The following is a 23296-nucleotide window of genomic DNA, read 5'->3' on the forward strand; positions in this document are numbered from 1 at the left end:
AAAGTGATTGAAACTTTTCATGACTTTCGTCACTAGGTGAAGATAAACTTGATCAAAGCGAAACGCTTTACCAACACATGATTTCGAGATATAGATAGGCGAGATATACTCGACTCGAAATATCAAATGTGTATGATCTAGTCTATATAATATACGACTTTTGTCTCATAAGAAGTAGGAGATATAAGAGATAGACTTTTGAGTGATAGATAAGTTCAAGTCTCCACATACCTTTTTGTTGATGAAGTTCCACGGTTCCTTGTATAGATCTTCGTTGTTGTATGATGAATCGCCATGAAGTCCTTGAGCTCAACTACACTTTTCTATCCTAGTCCGAGACTTAGCTATGTAGGCTAGAAATCAAGACTTATAGTTTTGATCACTAACATTTACAAACATGCTTGAGATAGCAACGCATGCGAGGTTGACCGATCTATGCTCTAACATCCTCGACTGGGCTCCAAATAACACTTTCTTATGAAATTCAGTTTCGCTCCTTTTATACCTTTTCTTCTTCTTTTACTCCGATGACTCCAAAATGGATATAAAACTCAAAAGCAACGTAATATACAAAAATACAAGAAAAATAGCTAAGAAAAGCATAAAAAATCGATATTCGAAAGATGTATTTTAGGCACTTATCACAATCTTCCTTTTCTTTTTCTGTAGGTCTGCAACAACAAACAGGTAATAACTAATAAAACCTAATAATAGTTAAGGTTTTTGAAAACTAATTAGTTTTTGCTCATTTCTATTTAGTTTTTGTTGATTTCTTTAGATTTGAAACTGATTGTAATTTTTTGATTTTTGATTTTAGGGTTTTGGAATTTCTGGTGTGGTTCATAACTTCATATGGACTGATTGTTTGGTCAACAACAAACAACAACATGAAAACATTATTGAACCTATTGATGCATATGTGCAATGGAGTATCTTAATCCAAGAAATATTAAAGCATAAGATATATGTATTTTGTACCCGTCTTTGAGTTTCAATTTTAGAAATTTAGGGTATTTTTCCTGCATCTGGTGGTGATGGATAATTCATGTTAAATGCTTGCAAGGGTTTGTGAAAATTTGTTTCAATTTTAGCTCTCAAACTTGCCTGTGGGTGTACAAAAATCATGCCCTGGTGGCCGGGCGTGTTGGGGTTTTGAAAAGCATTATGAATTCTTTCTATGGCTACTGCCTTAACTAGACTTCTATCTTTAAGTTCTTTTACTCTCTAAACTTAAAAGTAAGTAATAAGTGTTCCCCGGACCCCGATTGGAATTGTACTTGAGATAATGACGAATTACCCAAAGGCTTATGAGTTTGAGATTTGATTTTGCAAAGGCATAAAAGGGAGTTATATATGGAGTCAGTCCTTGTTATATTTATTGGTTGTCTTTTATTAATCACTATCCAGATGCCTAATTTGCTGATTAGCCATCAAATTTTCGTGCTAAACAGTAGTATGCCTAATTTGCTTGGTTCTCTGTCCTTTATGCGTAGTAGAGTACCTTCAAAACACAAACTGAAATATAAATTGTTGTTGCAAACATCTTGGGTGCAGTTCAATTGTCAGAGGTCTTGGATGCTTGATGTTTGGAGATGGAGTTCATTTTTTGTCGGAACAAACTTATGAAAGTGGTTAAGTGCCAAAGCCGAACTGCCGAAATGCTGTTTTTTTATTTGTTTTTTTTTTCTACTTGAAGTCTTAAACAGTTGTTGAACTTAGAACTTTAAAGATTTGCTTAAAGTATGTATTCAGGTCTTAACAGTTAAAAGTTGTTAAACTTACAACTTTCAAGATTTTTTTTTTTTGTTTTTTTGTTTTTTTTTTATATTTTACATATGTTGCAGGTAAAGAACCGGTACCGTCCCGTCCCGTGTTAAACAGGTACAGGACCCGTCCCGTGTTAAACAGGTACAGGACCCGTCCCGTACTTCTCAGGTACAGGTACCGCCATATGGAGGTACAGGTACTGAGCTAAGCAAAAACCCGTACCGTCCCATACCATGTGCAGCCCTATTAGAAGTTAGACGAAGTGGAAGCTGGGGAAAAAGTAGAACCAATAGAGGGAGGATCTCTAAAAATATTCATACTTCTAAGGACGAAAATGTTCATTCCCCTTAAATTCAGTTGTGTGAATCATACCATGAAGGTCTTCCACAGCAGTCTCGCAGAGTCCTTTATAAAAGGTGAAGAGTGATTCAACAACGTTATCTAAAATATTATACCTCCCTGAACAAACAAACAAAAAAAATTCTTAAAATAAATTGAAAACAATTGGTTATTCCTTTAATGATGAGAAGAAAATAATACTTACTATGAATGTACTTCAACATATGGGATCCTGAAACAGAGATAACATCATATCTTTGAAAAATGTCCAGAGCATCAATTCTACAATGAGGTTCTTCACACAAGCCATTGTGTTTAATGGTTTTAGCCATGAACACATAAATGAGGAGCTCTTACTTTCAGAATAAATGCATCAAGAGGAAGAGTGATCACCGTAAGATGAGTCTCTGAAACTAAGACTGCACCATCTATAAAGCTCGTTACTCTTAGGACCATGGCAGAAGGAGGAGCTGGAGTTCACATTATGTTCCAATTAGGAGAAGAATTATGACCAATCGAATTGGAGCAAGGTGGGTTGCGGTTGTCAGGAAGATGGTCATTGCTGAAGTATTGCTTATTTGTCTCAGGTGAGTCTGGGCTTAATGCTGCTTATTTCTTAGAAGAGATGGCTCCTGCAAGAGCAATAGGCATGAGAAAGTGTCCTTTCGTCTGAAGATACGTGTAGATGCTGTCGCATTGGATTACATCAGCTTCTCCGATTTAGCTACAAATGCAGTAGTCTGCGGCATGAGAAGGAAAAGACTGTTATATGAGTCAAGTTTCTGTTAGTTTTATCTCATAATCCTTGGGAATAAAACTCAGGTTATCTTTTAGTTTAGGAATTATCAAGATAAAACTTAAGGATTCTCTTCTAGTACAAACTGCTTGAATGTATGTAGATTTGAATGTAGAAAGAACATAAGTTATTGTTAATAGAAGAAGTTATTGTTAAATGTGTGATAGAATCTACGGGTGGATTGTTAAATGAAAGATTTACAGGTTATTTTGAATTCCGGCGTATTTCCGGATGAAAATGTGATGACCGTGGTCGATATTGACCAGGTCAAAAGGTCAATATTTGATTGGTAGTAATTCTTTTTGATGTTACAAATAAAATTGTAATTGCCTTAAGTTGTTTCAGTATATCACGTAGTAACAGATCTCAATTGTTTCAAAAGGACACGTAGTAACGGCTACCTCCTGTTACAACCTTCCAGTTACGGATATAATTCGTAACTGTTGGTCCATGTTACGAAATTCCACGTAATAAGGATGCCTCCTGTTACAACCTAAATTTTATTAACAGCCAGTAAGCCGTTACAAAAAGAATGTAACACATCGATTCGAAACAGAACTTGCATGTCACAACCCTGTTTTGTAACAAGTAGGTTCTGTTTATAATCGGGAAAATGGTGTAGTAGAATAGGATAACGTTGGTGGGAGTTCAACTCCTCTCCGATCTTTTGGTAATATTTCTGGTGAATGTTATATCTCCTTTTTGGGTCAAGGGATTATAACTAATAGATCTCGAATAAACATTACTGAGCTCCAGGCTTCGCAAGGTGCCTTTTTACTCAATTTGTTCAACTAGACTCTTTTTTCGGAGACGGTTATGGAGATTTATCTCTCCATGCTATAACCTATTCCCTCGAATCGATGATCTTATTGAGAATAATAAATTGGATCTTGTGATCGCTGATTCACACGTTTATGGCCTGAATGCACGAGTATTATCTCTCTTTTTTATTACTAATCTGGATTACATATTCTCGTACTTTTTGATTCATTATTAATTTTTTCAGTTGACTACCGAACTCGTCAGTTGGGTGTGTCGTTGTAAATTTTAGCCTCCAATATGGAGCAACTGCAAGCTGACAACAGTAGGATGCTTGGTTTACGTTCCGAATTATTCATGGATCAGGATGTGCGACTGATCTTGAACGTGGTCTTATAACCGCTCAAGCTCGTTATGATTTTTTGAAGTTGGAGTACAATCGAGAGCTCTGTTAGAGCATTGCTCGGTCGAACTCGCATGCATTGATATCTCAAGCATGTTTATCAATGTTAGTGATCAAAACTATAAGTCTTGATTTCTAGTCTACTATGGTGAAGGTCTTGGACTAGGATAGAAAGTGTAGTTGAGCTTAAGAACTCCATGGAAATCATTATACAAGACGAAGGACTACTCCAGGAACCGGTGGATCTTCATTGACTAAAAGGTCTGTGGAGACTTGAACTTATCTATCACTCAAAAGTCTATTTATCTCATATTTTGAAACAAAAGTAGTTTTGCTATATAGACTTAGATTATACACATTTGCTATTTCGAGTCGAGTTCATCTCGCCTATCTATTTCTCGAAATATGTGTTGGTAAGCTTTCGCTTTAACCAAGTTCATCTTTACCTAGTGACGAAAAGTCATGACAAGTTTCAATCACTTTGAAAATTTCTTACTTTGACGAAAAATAGTTTGTGAATAACAACTATAGAATATCAACGTCCTCTAAGAATGTTTCAATAATTTAAATGAGAGTTTAGACTATATAACCATTGGAGGATATAAGCATTGTTATGGAAACACATATATATATATATATAATTCCTTATTCCTTGAACCGAAGTTTGCGAACTTCGTTGATCAAGAGAACCGACATGGTGGCATGAGCCAAGTCTGCGAACTGGCGGAAGTTCTCGTCCCGAGAATTTCTACTGGAGTTTGTGAACTCCGTCCGGGAACTTATGTCCAAGAACCCAGTCTGCGAACATGAGTAGGTTATGTCTAAAAACGATGTTTGTGAATTTATTATTATATAAACTAAGGAACGCAAATTGCAAACCGTGGCTATATAGTTCATGAACCGATTCGAGTGGATCAAATCGTTTTTGCTTCGATTGTGTCTTGTGTAGTTACATAAGATTTCCTTGCAATTGAACAACTCTCTAACTAGTTCATTTGAGTCACTTGAACTAGTTACGGTGAAGAAGAATATGGTTGATATGAAAGTGATCATATGGCTAACCATTTGGTTGACTATTGTTGAACCCACAAATGTACAAGTTTAGGTACGGTTACACAAGCCTAGAAACGTGCATTTCATTTGTGTGTAACAAGCTAGTTTTCGATCTAACGGTTGAAAGAAATTAGCTTGAATCTAAATTAGGTTTTCATCTAACGGTGAATATTGAATGCTTTGTTACCAAGCTAACATTGATTGCAAACCCTGATCTGAAAGACTATATAAGGGAGAACTTTAGCAACTGGGAAACCTAATCCCCACACCTTTTGTGTGATACTAGTTGTGCTAAGCTAGAGTCAATTCTCCTTTAACCTTTGGTTTCTTATTCTAAACCAGGTTAACGACTTAAAGACTTCATTGGGATTGTGAAGCCAGACCGATAATACTTTCTCGTAGTTGTGTGATTTGATCTTTCTCTTTCTATCGTACGAGTACAATTGTAATAATTGGCTTGAGATTGATATCTCCGATAGGCAAGATATAAAAGTAATTACAAACACTTCGTCTCATCGTTTGTGATTACACAATATCTTTTTTCGCTGCGTCGATTATGATTATTGTGAGGTGATTGATAATACTAGGCTTTTCTTCGGGAATATAACTCTGGTTTATCAACTGGTTCCTGTTCACCTTGATTTATCAAAATACGGAACAAAACTCGTAGGTATATTCGTGGGAGACGGATTTATCTATTACCGTAGACTTTTCTGTGTGATACAGATTTGTTTATTAAAGTTTTCGACTTTGGGTCGTAGCAACTCTTAGTTGTGGGTGAGATCAGCTAAGAAAATCAAGTATGTAGTATCCTGCTGGGATCAGAGACGTAAGAGCATAATTGTACCTTGGATCAGTGGAGATTGATTGAGTTTCAACTACAGTCCAGACCGAAGTTAATTTGGAGTAGGATAGTGTCTGTAGCGGCTTAATACAATGTGTGTTCAATCTGGACTAGGTCCCGGGGTTTTTCTGCATTTGCAGTTTCCTCGTTAACAAAATTCTGGTGTCTGTGTTATTTCTTTTCCGCATTATATTTTGTTATATAATTGAAATATCACAGGTTGTGCGTTGTTCAATCAATTAGAATATCCGACCTTTTTGGTTGTTGATTTAAATTGATTGACACTTGGATATTGGTCTTTGGTACCATCCAAGTTATCACTCTATTATTTGATAAAGACTCGCAGATTTCTATTTGCTTGAGTATATATCAAATCGAGAGATTAAGATATAACCTTTTTGATATACTTCTTATCTAGATTGAGTCTGACTGTCTAGTTGATTCTCTAGAAAGTATATTGGAGTTTGTCCATACAGATTGCTAAGCAAAATATTGGGTGTGGTTGTTGTACCCCCACTTTTTCAAGCTCGATCATAAAGATGAGATGACTGCAAGCCTGAAAGCTGGCGCCAAGTTCATTGCTCTTGGCGTGGCTGATTTGAAAGATGATCTCTCCCGAGCTCAATCCCAGCTTGTGTCATCATCGAATGACATTTAAACTATAAATAATCTCTGGGAAGAACTCGCTGCTAAGAGATCTAAAGTTTCAACCCTCGAACATTCTTTAGATTCTTTTAGATATTTATCGACTTAGCCTCCATTAAAAACCTCCTTTGTCGTCAGAAAATCTGGCAGCTTCTCATGTCATGAATCATCCAAGTTCCCATCAAATCCTCTCCTTGTAATTAGGGAATCTGGTGATAATACAAGTCATGATCATTCATCTGACTCTGATAGTTATGACGAGGATTCCGAGTTTGGAACGTCTACCATGTTATGATTTTCAAGCTGAGCCTAAATCATTCTTATCGCCCCTTTTCTTTGTATAATTTTGAATTTTTTGGTGAAACTCATATATAAACATTCTACTTTTGTTCTTATTTTGAATGCTTTATTTTGTCACATTTGCACTTTTTTAATCTCTTCCTTTTGAATTCCATAAGAATTTTAGGGTTTTGAACGTCTGATAACATATTTCTATGATCAATTATTTTGAACACTTCATTTTTTTCGCTCTGAATTACCGATCTCTGAATCCAATTTGGATTTCATTAGATCCTTAATACGGATTTCTGACCTGAATTCTGGTCCTATCCTTTGCATATTGGCTTAGCTGTGAGATAATCATATCATCTCTTCTGTCTCAGATGGGCTTTTGGAAAGGCTTTATTTCTTCTTTTCAATGTTCCTGACCTCTTGGGATTCGTCCCCCTCCTTTGTGGTGGTCAAATTGATCATTACTTGGGATTCGTTTCGACGCACTTATATGCTCGACTACCTGTGTTCAGGTTTCTTAATTGTTTTCTTACATGTATCAGGAATATACTTGGTATTTGAAGACTTTCCTTTTCCAGGTGAGCAATTTCTTCAGTTCCGCTTTTGTCCTTTTTGACCTTAGTTTTCCTCTTTGGGTGCCTTTAGCATTGTTCTGTTTTAGTTGTTTTCTCTCTTATTGCTTTATTTCTCATTACTGCACTGGGGATGTCATCTTCATCGCATTCAATGGTGATGGTCATGGGTCTTAGTTCAGAGGTTACCTGGCCAGGGTACCATTCCGTGTCATGTAGATACTGGTCCAAAGCTTCACCGTGTTGATCTTAATGACATCATAGATCTCTCACTAGGATAGGTCTTTGTTGCTCTTAAGTTATTATTGGAATGGTCAAAATTATGACCCGGTCGATGATGAGTGCCAAATATTGTATATATTTATCCCTTTTTGTTGGCATTTAACTCATCTTTTGTGCATTAATTCTACATTTTATCCCATATTCTGTATTTTCATTGTTTTCAAGAATAAATATTTTTCTTACTTAATTTTGCATTTTTAGGTAACAAATAAAATCTGGATGAAGTGCGGAGCAAAAAGAGCAGAAAAGTAGTGAAAAGCCGGGAGGAATTACGCAAGGAAGCCGCGAAGAATGGTGCGCACAACCTCATTTTCTACACACAAAAGCGCCTCCGTTCTCAGCCATCAGATCATTTCTCAGAAGCATCCGACGGTCGCTCCTTCATAGAGCATCAAAATCTGAAGTCTCTGCCGAGCACCACAGCGCTGAAATTCCAAGCCTTCAGATTAGATGGTAGTTGAATCCAACGGTCGCTCCCTTGCTGTTCATCAAAGTTTGATATCTCCGCCTAACACTACAACACCTAACTCCATCTGGCATCGTTGATTTTGTTGTATCATATAATCTGACGGTCGCTACAAGCTTCACTCCGCATCACCGTCCGATTCACCTACCAGCTTCGCATCTCGCGGCTCAGCTCGCCAAACATCGAACCAGATGCTCCCGTTTCACACCCTAGCACCGAATCCTATTATCCACCCAAACAACCCATCGCCCCAAAACTTCATCTCCTTCACCCGACATTTGCAGAGCCACCTCTCTGCCACCACCTTCCCCGACCATTTTCAGCCACCACCTCACCTCTGCAACACCATCACTTCTTCACCAACATCATCAGTACCTCCCCAGCCGTTCCTTTATCTCTCTAGCCATCTATTTTAGTGACTTCTCACCACTCTAAACCCTAGGTTGGAAATCACTAAAATAGATGAGGCTCTAGACATCAATTGAACACAGGAGAGGGAGCAGGAAGATCAGAGGAGGAATGGGTCGAAGATAAGAGAGTCAATTCCTCGATTTTGGGTAATGAAAGTTAAACCCTAATTTTTGGGATTTGGGGGAAACCCTAATTTTAATGTTTGGGTATAAATTGAGGGTTGGGTATCACTGTTAAAACGTGTTCTTGGACTAGCCAAGTTTCCACCCAATTTGGGTTAGTGTATGTTTAATTTTAATGTTTCAATTTATGCACTGTTAACTGTTAGGGTTCTTGTTTGGCAAATTTTTAATTCTCTGTTTATATGAATGCTCACTGTTAGTTCACTGTTGTTGTCATGATTAGTTTACTGTTGTTAGTTCACTGTTAATTGTTATGTTAAACCTGTTCATTGTTAATTTGTCATGTTACTGTTGTTAGTTCATTGTTATGTTAAACTTGATGTTAAATGATGGTATGCTAGGTTAGAGCTTTAAAGCACTGTTTTGATTGTGCAGTGGGGAGAAATTAGTGCTCATAGCAAGCTAATTTTCTTCCCACTCCATGTAATTGCTTAACTCTATTGCATAGTTGTGATTGAGCAATGGGAGGAAATTAGTGCTCATAGCAAGCTAATTCTCCTCCCATTCCATTGGTATGCCTTAGCTTTGCCTTAGTTTAGCTCCATGTTAGCTTAACCTTCTTCCCCTGCCTTAGGCTAATTGCCTTTGTGTCATTTTATCTTTGCCCCATTTTGTTTTTGCTGTTTAGTTCTCCCCTGCCCTTGGCTTAGGCTTTGGTTTACTTCCATTTGTTCTTGTAGTTTCATTGTACTTTCATATTTACTTCGCTGTTACATTGTATTTACTTGTCCTCATTCCTTCACTGCCTTGTTGTGCTGCTGCTTTCTCCCCCCTGCTGAGCAGCACTGGTGCTGCTGTTGCTGCTTTCTTTTCCTTACTGCAGCTGTCTGCTTCCACTGCTTGTGCACTCATCTTGCACTGTTTTCTGTTGCTTGCTGATTGCACTGTTTTCTGCTTCTTATTGCTTGTGCATTCTGTTGCTACTTTCTTCCCTTTCCCTTGCTGTGCACCACTGTTGTGCATTGCCTTTGCCTTCCCCTGTGCTGTGTTGTTGCTGCCTTCACTCTCTGTTGCAGCTGCCCTGCCAAGCTGCTGCCACTTCTTCTCCTGTGCAGTGTTGCTGCCAAGCCTGCAGCCAACCAAAAGCCCAAGTTCAACTCAGTGAAGACCAAAACCAAGGTCTAGTTCACTAAGGCCCAGTTAAGGCAAAAGCCTAGTTCACTACTAGCCCAACTTGCTAGTTGAACTGTTAAGCCCAACTCCTAGTTGAACTGTTGAGCCCAAAGCTCAGACCAGTTTCTAGAACCACAGCCCAATTGCACTTTAAAGATAACTGAGCCCAAGCTCAGTTCATTTTATGTTTACAAACCCACTAAGCCCAATCCATTCAAAGGGCATTCAAACCCAATAGTACATTAAGCCCAACACTTCCAAAGGGCTTCTAAGCCTAAAGCAAATCTAGGAACCCAATTAGCTAAAACACTTCCAAAACACACCCGATCCCTGTGGATCGACCCGTACTTGCACGAGCTACAACTGACGACCGTGCACTTGCGGTATTACTGTAGGCCCGTTTTCATCGCATTTATTCTATACACTTTCCGGACCTGCCAAGTTTTTGGCGCCGCTGCCGGGGATAAATTCTATACCCTTTTTCGAGGCCTACCAGTCGACCAATAAGAGGTTTTACCTCGTTCTGCCTTTACTGAAAAACTCTTCGAGAGATGTATTTTTAGCATGTAGAGAGAAGATTAGACTTGATTTAGTGGAGGTAATATGAGATTTATTCTTATAAGACTTAACGTTTGCAGTTGTCAATCTGAGTTATTTTCTTAATACCTTTTGAATGAGCAGTTAAACTTCACTTTGTAATTTGAGCATTTCAGCTCTGCTTCATTGTAACCTGACCATACCAGCTCTACTTCACTATATAATCTGAGCTTTCCAACTCTATTTCATTTTGTAATCTGCAGCTTTCAGCTTTCACGAATTTAATCATTTCAATTTTTCATAAAATCGTGCATTTCAACTTTCATAAAGGGAAAAGAAGTTTACAATCTTAGTGTTTCATCTTTCTTAATTGAAATAATAGTTCTTTATTGATAGTACTTCTTCAGGTGGCTCTTCTCCAAGTTGGTTTTTCAGTCTGTATGCCCCCCTTCCCATTTTCTCAGATGCGATATAGGGTCCTTCCCATGATACCCCGAGATTACCCAGCTTATATCTTGTGTTGCCGGGTAGAAATTCTTTAGCACCAGGTCGCCAATTGTCAGATCTCTTAATATGACATGCTTATGATTCTTTATCATGCACCTCTTGTGCTTTCCCAGTTGTATCAGTGCTCTTTCTCTTTTTAGATGGACTTCTTTAATCGTTTTTAGGACAACTTCGTAATTTCTTCCTGAGATGGCTGACAATGTTGTGGTGGTCGGAAATTTCAGCTCAGTGGGTAAGACAGCTTCTGTAACACCACAATTTTTTTTCTTCTACTTGGCCTTAACCCGAACCCGATCCATTTGGATGGGAAGCTAGAATTTGCGTAGTGTGCGCCTGCGAACCTAGTAATCGGATGCGTATAGCCATGTGTCGAGTACCCAAAATCCAATATGAGTTTTTTAACACTAAGTAGGCTATCCCATAGTAGTATTAGAGTTTCTGATTAGTACAATTGATAGAAAACTATAGAAATCCTCAGCATCGATAACACGTGAGTGAGCATGCAGCAGCCTAAAGAGCTTTTGTCTTTGTCTTTCAAAATCATCTTTAGATGTATTCCATATTTTTCTTTGTTGTGCCCGCCATTTTATTTCCCCCCCCTTTTCCGTTGCATCATGATCAAAAGAGATTTTGTTTCTGTCTTGTAAAGAAAACAAAAAGAAATAAACCTAAAATCCAAAACTTAGCATTCCTTCTTGATGTTCCTGTTTTTCTTTGCTTTGGAAATTCGATTGAAACCGGAAGAAGAAGTTCATTCTCCCTTGAAAAATCGTCAGTTGAGGTAGGGGGTTTTCCTTCCTATTTGAACTATGGGTTTTCATAGTGTTCATCAGATTGGTTAATGATTGTTTGATTCCAATTTTTCTTTGACAATTTGTGATTTCTACCAACCAATAAACGGGTATATGGAATTTTATTGGGCCGACCGAGCGAAGCGAGGGAGGACCTTTATATGGCCATTTTTTTGTAAATAGTAAGTGATCAATTGACACAAAAAGATTGGATTTGAGCCTCAAAAGCACTTTGTAACCAACTTGTAACAAACTTTTTAGGAAATTAGCGTTTGGTAAACTTTTTCAAAGCGTTTTTCTCCAAAAGCACTTCTGTTTTAGGCTAACTTTAAAAGATACCCCGGAGTAGCTTTAAAAGCAGTAAATGCAGAAACTGTGGACCCACACAATTTTAATTAATTTATTCTCTATTTTAACCTTGTTATTATACTAAAAAGACAAAATATACCCTTAAATATTTATTTATGTACAATTATTTCACTAATCAAATTTTATTAATTTTTTAGTATAAAATATTAATTACAACAACAATAATAATACAGTAAAAACTCCATATATTAATAACCTTGGGACTTTACAAAATTAATAATATATGGAGTTTATTAATATAGGGAGGTATACCAAAAAAAAGATGAATAATATATTGAAAATATATCCTATTGAATAATATATCCTTTATGTGAAGGATATTTATCCTTTATGAATAATATATTAAAAATATATCCTATTGAATAATATATCCTTTATTATATATTGAATATCCTTTAATATATTGAATATTATATCCTATTAAGAATTTTTAAAGTTTTCTCTACACTATAAATAATATTATATATATTAGAAGATAATTCATTATTTTTAATATTCTCTTCTTCTAAACCAAATCAAAATGTCATCCAATGTTAGGAAAAGAACTCATATGAGTGATAAAATTCGTATAGAATTGTGTGAAAAGAAAAAATCACATCCAAATTGGACACAAAAAGATCTTGCGAAATGGTTGAAAGATACTTATGAGTAATCAAATTGAACAGTTGCACTACACTAATCGAATGGATATGGACGTCTTCCTTAATCATCCCAATGAGCAACAAGTCGTATACGCTTCAACCGAAGAAGAAATAATCGATGGAATTAGACAAGAAGCGGAGGGAGATAATCCCGATGATGATAGTACGGAGATATCAAAAGTTTCACGCCAAGAATCCTTAAATATGCTCGACAAGTTGGAAATGTTTTGGCTTCAACAAGATGGTGCACATAGCAACGAGGTCTTACGCATACGCAAATCAAAAGATGCCATAACAATCCAAAAAATTACATCATTTTCTCAACCAAGTGACAAACTATAGATAAATATTTTCCTTCATCTTAAATTTTGATGTAACAAGATCTATAATTTTCCTATTATGTTGATTTTATTAATATATGGAGGTAAATTCATTAAGGTGGGACTAGAAAAATCTATTAATACTAAAATGTGGAGTTTATTACTATTTGTAACTGGCCCAAGTTGGGACCATGATTTTTTATTAATATATAGAGTTTATTAATATATGGAGTATCAATATATGGAGTTTTTACTGTAATAGTATTTAAAGCTAAATATTAAAAATTAAAATAAAATTAAAATATGAATAAGAAATATTTTATTTTTTATCTTTATTTATTTATTTATTTTCAAAATTAAATTAAATTCTACTACAAAAATTATTATTATATTTTTAAAAAGAAAAATCAATATTACAAGGAATGGTCGGCAACCTAGCAACAAGCTGGGCTCCAAATGATTACAAATAATATTATTATTTGTAATATATTATTATTTTTCTAAACAAATGATTACAAATAATATTTAAAATAAAAAAAAAAATTATTATTAATAGATGTAATTTAAAAAGAATTTTTAAGCCATGTCTATATTCGTCATTAGCCACATCATAAGCACTTCAAAAAGATAATTTACCAAACAGAATTTACAGTTTGTTGGTTCTATAGCACTTTACATATTATAGTTTACCAAACGTCCGACTACTTTATTTTTAAAGCACAACACAACAACGCACAACGCAACAGAAAAGCACTTTTGTAAAACCCACAGCAATACCAAACTGGGCTTTGGTGCCCCAGATAGATTTCAATCAACAATGAAATGTTAAAAGAGCCCCATTCATGTTTCTATTTCTCACTAAAACTATTGTAAATACAACACAAAATGAAGGGTAATCGCGTAAATTTCGTGGGCAGAAAAAAGGACATGAAGGTTGGAAATGTTTTAATTGTTGAGGGGCAGTTTCGTAAAACCGGAGGTAGAGGTCCTGAGTTCGAATCCCGGCCACCTCAAAATTTTTAGCTTTTTTTTTTCCCTTCTCCTTTGGTTTTTTTCTTCCTCCAAGTTCACATCGAAACTGCTCCCATCTTCTTCTCCAGTCCACCACCATCATCTCCACTACCATCACCATCCACAATTGGTATTGAGGAACATGTTGGAAATTCTAAGGCTACGGATGCTATAAACGCAAGCAATGCTTGATCGAGGCGTGATACAATCACTGTCCTTAATAATAGATTTCTCCCCTCATGGTGCAACACAGTTTAATTGCGTCTATTCTCCAGGATTCAACGATCTCAATCCAGTAATACTTCACTATCTTACACTGGATTCTTGTGAAAAATAAGATATCACTTTACTGTTGACACAATGTATATGCACTGTAAGCATAGACACAAGTCAATACAATAGTATTTGCACAAACATTAGAGGAGAATGAGATTGACAGAAAGATTCCAGACCTCTTTTACAAGTGAGAAACCTCCATGCATTTATAGAGTTCCAGTAGATGCGTCTCTTGGGTCGAAACCCAAGTATACATTTAATCACTTCCATGAGTCTGTTCACTTGAGTGTTAACCAATCAACACTTCTTTTCACCAAATGATGCTATTTGTTCCTAACCATTTTCTGTGATCAATCCCTTCAAAACACCTGTTGGTATTATAACTAATTTAAGGTAGTTATTAGTCATAACCGTCCGCAATATATTTTGAAATACATAACCATAATACCAACAATCCCCCACAATTTCAAAATACAGTAAACATTTTCAGTAAAAGAATTATGAACAAGTGCATTCGAAATGGTTCCTTTGGGCTATGAACCAATCTTAGGATGATAATCATAGCTTACTAAAAGAACGCGGTGAAAAAAAAGTTTCTATAAACCAGTCCTTCTTTTATGTAAATTAGAGGATTTAACAACCACACTTTGTTTATAAATCATTATTATTCTGCGGTTTGGCGCTTTTCGGTCCTGCGCCCTCCTGGTTTCATGAGTCTATGCAGAAACTGTTGGAATATCAGCCTATAATCATGCTTCTAAAACTTTATTAGCTATAAATCATGTTATTCTTCATATAAGGTTAATATTATAAGCTGGTATGACAATTTATGCATCTGGATCATATATTCTGCACTTGTGTAACATTAAGATGAAAGTAGATAGGAAGTATAAGTACATACCTTAGATTAGCTCACAACAATTGAAGGAAAACTTAGAAATTTTATTTGTTTTCTATCTAGGTAGACACTTCCACTACTATCCTCTCTTGTCCTTTGATGATGGAAAAATTTCTTTTAAACAAGAGCTAGAATGGAGTCCACCTCATGCTAGAAAAGACATGTGTCATTCAACCTTCCATCAAGAGTTGAAAAACAGCCTCACATAGCATTATTATAACTAGTATGCCATTATAAATAGTCTAAGAGATACTTATCCTCATGTACCCTTGAACTTACATAATTAACATGAAGTAACCTTAACCTCATTGATTAGGATCAGTACTAATCCAGTTTAAAGAAATATAAAACATGTTTTGTTGCTAAACCAACATATAGACTAACATCTCCCACTTTGGGCAGCAACAAAACCTTTTAAGTTTAAGAAAACTTTACAAAAAAACAGACTTGGATTAGTGAGTTAGAAAACTGTAGGCGGCCAACCCTTTTTTTTTTTAAGAAAAAATAATCCTACAATGAGCAACCATTCATGTATAACCTTATCCTCAAGATCAACAATACGCTAGAATTTGACTATGAAGACCCAAACACCATTTAAAAGATGCACATGCCGTTTCCATAATCAGAAATCTAGACAGACTATTGTTCTTGAGTTAATCTTTAAGCATACTTACATAAAGGACAATAACCTTTTAATCCTCACAAAGATCCCTTTATGCTTTAAAAAAGACTTCCTTGTGATCTTAAAAGGATTTGCTAATACCTCTTTCAAGAGACTACAACATTCTTATGACCTCAAAAGAGATCTGCCAACGTCTTTTAAAAGACTGCCGCACTCATATGACCTCAAAAGAGATCTTCTAACGTCTTTTAAAAGACCACCGCATTCCATTTTAACCTCAAAAGATATCTGCGAACTTTAGAATGCATCAATTAAGACATTACAACAAACATAAAATACCAAGAGCAATCATAACAAAATATGTTGATATGCAAACTGAGATATTTGATTATTTACAATCAAAGTCATACATTTATGACATATCAACAACATCCATAGAAGTTACATGCTCTTTAAACGCCTTAGGGTTCAAACCTTTAGTCATAGGATCTGCAAGCATATTATCAGTCGAAACATAAGAAATATCAATTTCCCGATTCTTGACTTTGCGTTTTACCAAGAAGTATTTAACATCTATATGTCGCAATCTTCCTGTCCCTTGATTGTCTTTCGGAAAGCTAATTGCAGATTGATTGTCACAGTAAAATTTCATAGGTCTAAATATAGAATCTATAACCAAAAGACCTTTCATAAAATTTCTCATCCAAACTGCATGAATTGTTGCTTCGTAGCAAGAAATGTATTCTGCCTCCATTGTGGATTGAGCTTCAACAGATTGCTTTACACTTCTCCACGAAATAACACCTTTAGCAAACATAAATACATAACCAGATGTAGATTTCAGCTTATCCGAACCCATAAAGTCAGAATCTGAGAAACATTCCACTTCCAATTCATTGGATCTTCTGTATACAAGCTGGAAATGTTTTGTTCTTTGCAAATAGCGAAGCACTTTCTTCACTGCTTTCCAGTGTAGTTCACCTGGATTTTTATGGCAGCGTCCCAAAACACCAACGACAAAACTAATGTCTGGACGGGTGCAAATCATGGCATACATCAAGCTGCCAACAGTTGATGCATACCTTTTAGAGTCTATTCGAATCCTTTCTAAGTCATATTTAGGACACTGCAGGCGGTTGATAATATCACCCTTCACAATAGGTGCTTCACCCGGTGCACAATTCTGTATCTCAAATCTTTGGAGTATCTTCTTAATGTAGGCTTCTTGAGACAAACCCAATAAACCTCTCTTTCTGTCGCGATGTATCCGAATACCAAGAACATACGAAGCTTCTCCCCAATCTTTCATCTCGAAATTGGTTGAGAGAAAATTTCTAGTGTCATGCAACATATGAATGTTGTTGCTAGCAAGTAGAATATCATCAACATACAGAACTAGGATGATAAATTTGCTCCCACTAGTTTTCAGATATATGCATCTGTCAACTTCACTTTCAACGAAACCGTAAGATGACACTACTTGATCGAACTTCATATACCATTGCCTAAAAGCTTGTTTTATCCCATATAGAGATTTCTTCAAGCAACAGAGTTTTCCCTCTTGATCTTTAGATGTTAAACCTTTCGGTGGTACCATATAAATCTTCTTATCTAGATCACCATTCAAGAAAGCCGTTTTTACATCCATTTGAAACAATTCTAGGTCGAAATGAGCTACCATTGCCATGATAACTCTAAACGAATCTTTCTTGGAAACAGGATAAAAGGTTTCTTCATAATCAACACCTGGTTCATGAGTAAACCCCTTCGCAACAAGTCTCGCTTTGAATCTTTCGATACTACCATCAGCATTACGTTTAATTTTGAAAATCCATTTACATACAACTGTTGTTGCACCTTCTGGCAGATCCACCATATCCCATACTCCATTCTTATCCATCGATTCTAATTCCTCATCTATGGCAGGAAGCTAAACATGAGAGTTCTTTCCATTCACTTCCTGTGAATATGTCAATGGTTCTTCCATATCGTCAATAACTCCATATGATTCCACCATGAAAGTACTAAAACCAGGCTTGATGACTGTTTTTCTTGGTCTAGCAGATTTGCGCAAAACTATTTCTTCTTTTTCGGCGGCTTTAGATGATTCTGTAATGTCAATTGTTGATTCTTTATGAACTTCGGTTCCAGCCAGATCTGTAGGATCCTCTTCTTCAAATGCAATCTGTCGATATTCACTCCCACTGATCTGATCATTCTCTGGAAACTTAACATAGTTAGTTTCAGCAATTTCGAAGATGGACAGTAAAATCTGTAACCCTTCGATCTGTTCGGGTAACCAACAAAGAAACAACTCGTAGTGCGAGAATCAAGTGATTTTTCTGAAGGATTAAACAGCCTAGCTTCCGCTGCACAACCCCAAACATGAAAATGATTTAGACTCGGTTTCCTGCCTGTCCAAAGCTCATAGGAAGTCTTCGTAACTGCTTTACTAGGTACACGATTTAGAATGTACACCGCTGTTTTTAGAGCTTCTCCCCAAAATGATTCATGTAATGTAGAATTACTCATCATACTGCGAACCATATCTTTGTAAGTTCTGTTACGTCTTTCAGCAACTCCATTTTGCTCCGGTGATCCGGGAGTAGTAAACTGAGCCACAATACCTTGTTCTCGTAAAAAGTCAATCATCTTTCCATGAGGCTCACCATGAGAATCATCTTTCCCATGATATTCTCCTCTCCTTTCAGATCTCAACACTTTGATTTTCTTCTCAAGTTGGTTTTCAACTTCTGTCTCGTACGTTTGGAAACTTCCAAAGTATCTGATCTTTCACGAATAAGGTAAGCATAAGCATAACGAGAATAATCATCTATAAACGTAATGAAATATCTCTGACCACCTCTATAACCAATTATAAAAGGACCACATATGTCAGTATGCACAATTTCAAGTAACCCTTGACTTCTAATAGCTGTTTTCTTTCTAGATTTAGCGAACTTCCCTTTAATGCAGGTTACAAAAGTGCTGAAATCTGAAAAATCCAGCTGTGGTAACATATTTTCCCTTATAAGCCTTTCCATTCGATCTTTAGATATGTGTCCTAGACGTTGATGGCACAACATCGAAGAATTATCTGTGTCTAAACTTATTTTGATACCTTTAGTCGTATCAACATTCATACAAGATACTGAATTTACACAGTTTAGATCAACATTCAACTTGTATAGATTATCAACATTCGGACCATAACCAACCAGTTGAGAGTTATAATACATCTTAAAACATCCACCACCGATAGAAAACGAAAAACCCTTAATATCAAGTCTACCAACTGAAACCAACCATCTTCTTACAGTAGGTACATAAAATACATCAAAAAGATCCAAAAAATTTCCGGAATCCAGAGTTAGTCGCACATTTCCAATAGCTTTAACTTCCACTCCTTGAGCATTTGGCATATATAGAAACCGCTCTTCCTTACTTAGTTTCCTATAGATTGTGAATGCCTGCAAGGAATTTGCAATATGAATGGTTGCTGCGGTGTCTAACCACCAAGTATTCAAAGGAGTATCAACAAGATTAATTTCAAAACACATCATATGGAAATCAATACCTTTCTTTTTCAGCCAATTCTTATACTTAAAGCAGTCCTTCTTCATATGGCCTTTCTCTTACAGAAATAATATTTAAATGGAAACTTCTTACCATCCTTATTAACTTCAGACTCATCATTTGGTGTTTCTTTTTTTTTGTTCCTGAGGTATCTTGTTCTTTCCTGATTTCTTGAAACTTTTCTTACTAGGAACAGCTGAAGCAAAGTGTGTGTATTCTTTAGTCTCACGTCGCTGCCTTTCCTCTTCTTGCACACAATGAGCGATTAACTCGTTTACATCCCATTTTCTGTCACAAATATTATAGTTGATCTTGAAACTCTCAAACTGTTTTGGAAGTGAATTTACTGCGAGTTGCACTAGATAATCATCGTTTAGGTTCATATCCAGACCTCGTAACTTGTATACTAGATCTGCTATTTGTAGTATGTGATCTCGAACACTGCCATCTCCACTATACCACATTGATGTCAGTTGACTCATATGATCACCAACCATAGACTTTGCAAAACTCATAAATTGTGACTTAATAACATCCAACTGCTCTTTGGCAGTGTCTTTCATCGGAATTCCACCTCGAATTGCATCTGGAATCGCACCTCGAATGATCATAATACTCATTCTATTTTACTTTTCCCACTTGTAGAAATTCTGTTTTTCACTTCTATTAGAACTATCTACAGGCTTTTGAGGCATTGGTTCTCTTAAAGCAATATCATACTCCAAGTAACCAAGAACTATATCCAGATGCGACCTCCATTTGAGATAGTTAATGCCATTTAGTGGCTCAATACCATCCAAGTAACCTTGAACTTGTGTAGGATTCATTGAAGTAGCTGAAATATGCATGCATAACCTTAATCTATTTCCATATGAATGATATGTATGTATTCAAACATAAAACATTCTGAAACTTCATATAACAATAAATCAGAATTAACAACAATTGTTATTGATACTTCATAATAACTAAATTCTGATTTAAGGCTCGATATAACCACAACTTTACCTTTGGGTAAACTTGTAATATATCAAGTCAAACAAAAACAAGTCTAATCAACTCACACATAGTACTCGACAGGACCTTTAAACCTTTGGGTCGAAAAGACCTATCATTTACCGTGTACAAGTAGATTCTCTTTCTCCATCACATATGTTACCAGTATGATTAACCTTTGGGTATCATCATACAGACAACATCTGAAATTCCACTTACGCAGTCGTTTCATACCGAAATATGTCGTTTTATCAGCTCCCTAAGTATCACTTTGGTGACACATAGAAACGATAAAAGAACATGAAGACTGCTACAAGGTTCAAGTAATACTTTATTACAGCCTTGTAACAAGATTACAACAAAACATGTATAACCCATCATTTGTATTTAAGCAATCATTTCAAAACTAGTTGCAAAATATATTATACCTAGAGCTCTGATACCAATGTTGGAATATCAGCCTATAATCATGCTTCTAAAACTTTATTATCTATAAATCATGTTATTCTTCATATAAGGTTAATGTTATAAGCTGGTATGACAATTCATGCATCTGGATCATATATTCTGCATTTGTGTAACATTAAGATGAAAGTAGATAGGAAGTATAAGGACATACCTTAGATTAGCTCACAACAATTGAAGGAAAACTTAGAAATTTCAGTTGTTTTCTATCTAGGTAGACACTTCCACTACTATCCTCTCTTGTCCTTTGATGATGGAAAAATTTCTTTTAAACAAGAGCTAGAATGGAGTCCACCTCATGCTAGAAAAGACACGTGTCATTCAACCTTCCATCAAGAGTTGAAAAACAACCTCACATAGCATTATTATAACTATTATGCCATTCTAAATAGTCTAAGAGATACTTATCCTTATGTACCCTTGAACTTACATAATTAACATTAACTAACCTTAACCTCATTGATTAGGATTAGTATTAATCCAGTTTAAAGAAATACAAAACATGTTTTATTGCTAAACCAACATAGAGACTAACAGAAACAACACCTTAGTTTCTGTTGGAATCGACCTCATTCCAAACTCAAATAGGTGAAATTCCATCGGATATGTACTGCAGTTATACAAACCAACAAATGGTATGGAATTCATTAAGAGTATATGAATAACTCATCCTTACATACTGCATATAAGTACTATCATGTCACAACAGACTTCTCAAACAATTTGTAGTTTCTTAACTTTAAACATTTCGCGCGGTCAGAAAGACTATTCACTAGAGGTTACATTTCTAGTTTGTAGATACAACACTTTAGTATCTCTACAAAAACATTTAATATGGTTTACACTTAGCAATTATTCTTAACCATAACCATGTTTTCCTTTAATTGGAAAACCTCCAAATTTTTCAAGGTGCACACACACCACTGTAACTCTAACCAACTTGTTAGAAGTATGTAAATTAACAATTTTCTAAATCCCTGTTTGTCGACTGATTACGATACGTTGTCACTCGGATCAAAGATAACTATCTCCTAGTTTCTCAAAAGTTTCAGATAGTATAAATCTTCAACCCCACATTTCTTGACTTGCCTAATTGAATTTTTCAATTACACTAGTACAACAAGGAGAATGATAAAGTACTGTGAAGTTAGTCACAATTACCATCTTAAGCACTTTGGTACCCACTGCTAAAAGGGTATCCAATTCATTTACATACGTTTCAATCCCACTTTTTTTCAATAATATAAAATAGATGATATGAACTACTTTAAAACTGCAGCAATCATCTCCCGCAAATGATATGAACTACATCTAGTCTTGTAGCAATCATCTCCCATAGATGATATGAACTATTTTTAATCTGACTTAATCATCTTACACAAAATCTCGATAGTGGGGTTTGAACTTTAACACTCCATACAAAGAATGTTGTTTATTAACACTAATATTACTAGTAGTACAACCATTTATTTGCCATCAAATGACCCCAAATGAGGATACGGGACTATTCCTTCTGAACATACACCAAGGAAAGTCATATCCGTCGCTTCAATTTTGTATCAACATCCAGATGGACAACATTTACCACAAGTATATAACTATGACCGTAGCCAGTAGATTAATCTTGCGGATTAACATTTCTCCCACTCGTTTACTGACCCACACAAGTCAATCTATTGGCAGTGAAATTAATTTAATTTCCTACTTCAATTTCTTTAAGGTCATAGATGGTCAGTCAATGAACTGAAAACCACAAAAACCATTTTAGGTTCAGTTGTACACAAAATGTATAACTAGGTTAGACAAAGTACACACATGTCCGATCAGAAACAACTGCACTTATCAATACTTTCTTACGATTAGCGCAAGACCCATGAACGGTCTAAAATCATCTTAATTATAAACCCCAAACATATGGAGCCGCACCCGCTCAAAGTTTTGTAATAGAACTTAGAAAGTTTCACTAAGAAAATTCCATGCATGCCTTACCATTCTTCAGTGTATGGCAGTAACACTTAAAAATGTCAATCAAACTAATTACGGATGGCATACCAAAACACCATATGTGTTCATGGAGATTTTCCAAAATGGAAATCTTAAACTCAACACCCAGTTACTAGTGTTTCCTCAAAATCATAAAAATTTGGCCAAGATAATTTGTCAAACACGTTTGTGTTCAACCCACTTTGTCTCAAAATCAGCAAACTATAAAGTTTCAAATTAACAAAATTGCAATGGCAATATCTAATTGAATGATAAAATAAAAATGTCAATCTAACCTGTTTGTTGCAGCGAAATACTCCTTTCATTCCTCTTGTAGTTCAGAGGCGTCTTTGTTAGTTGGTCTCGTATCAATACGATCCA

The sequence above is a fragment of the Papaver somniferum genome, chromosome 9 (assembly GCF_003573695.1).
Source record: "Papaver somniferum cultivar HN1 chromosome 9, ASM357369v1, whole genome shotgun sequence".
In the NCBI taxonomy this organism is placed as follows: domain Eukaryota; kingdom Viridiplantae; phylum Streptophyta; class Magnoliopsida; order Ranunculales; family Papaveraceae; genus Papaver; species Papaver somniferum.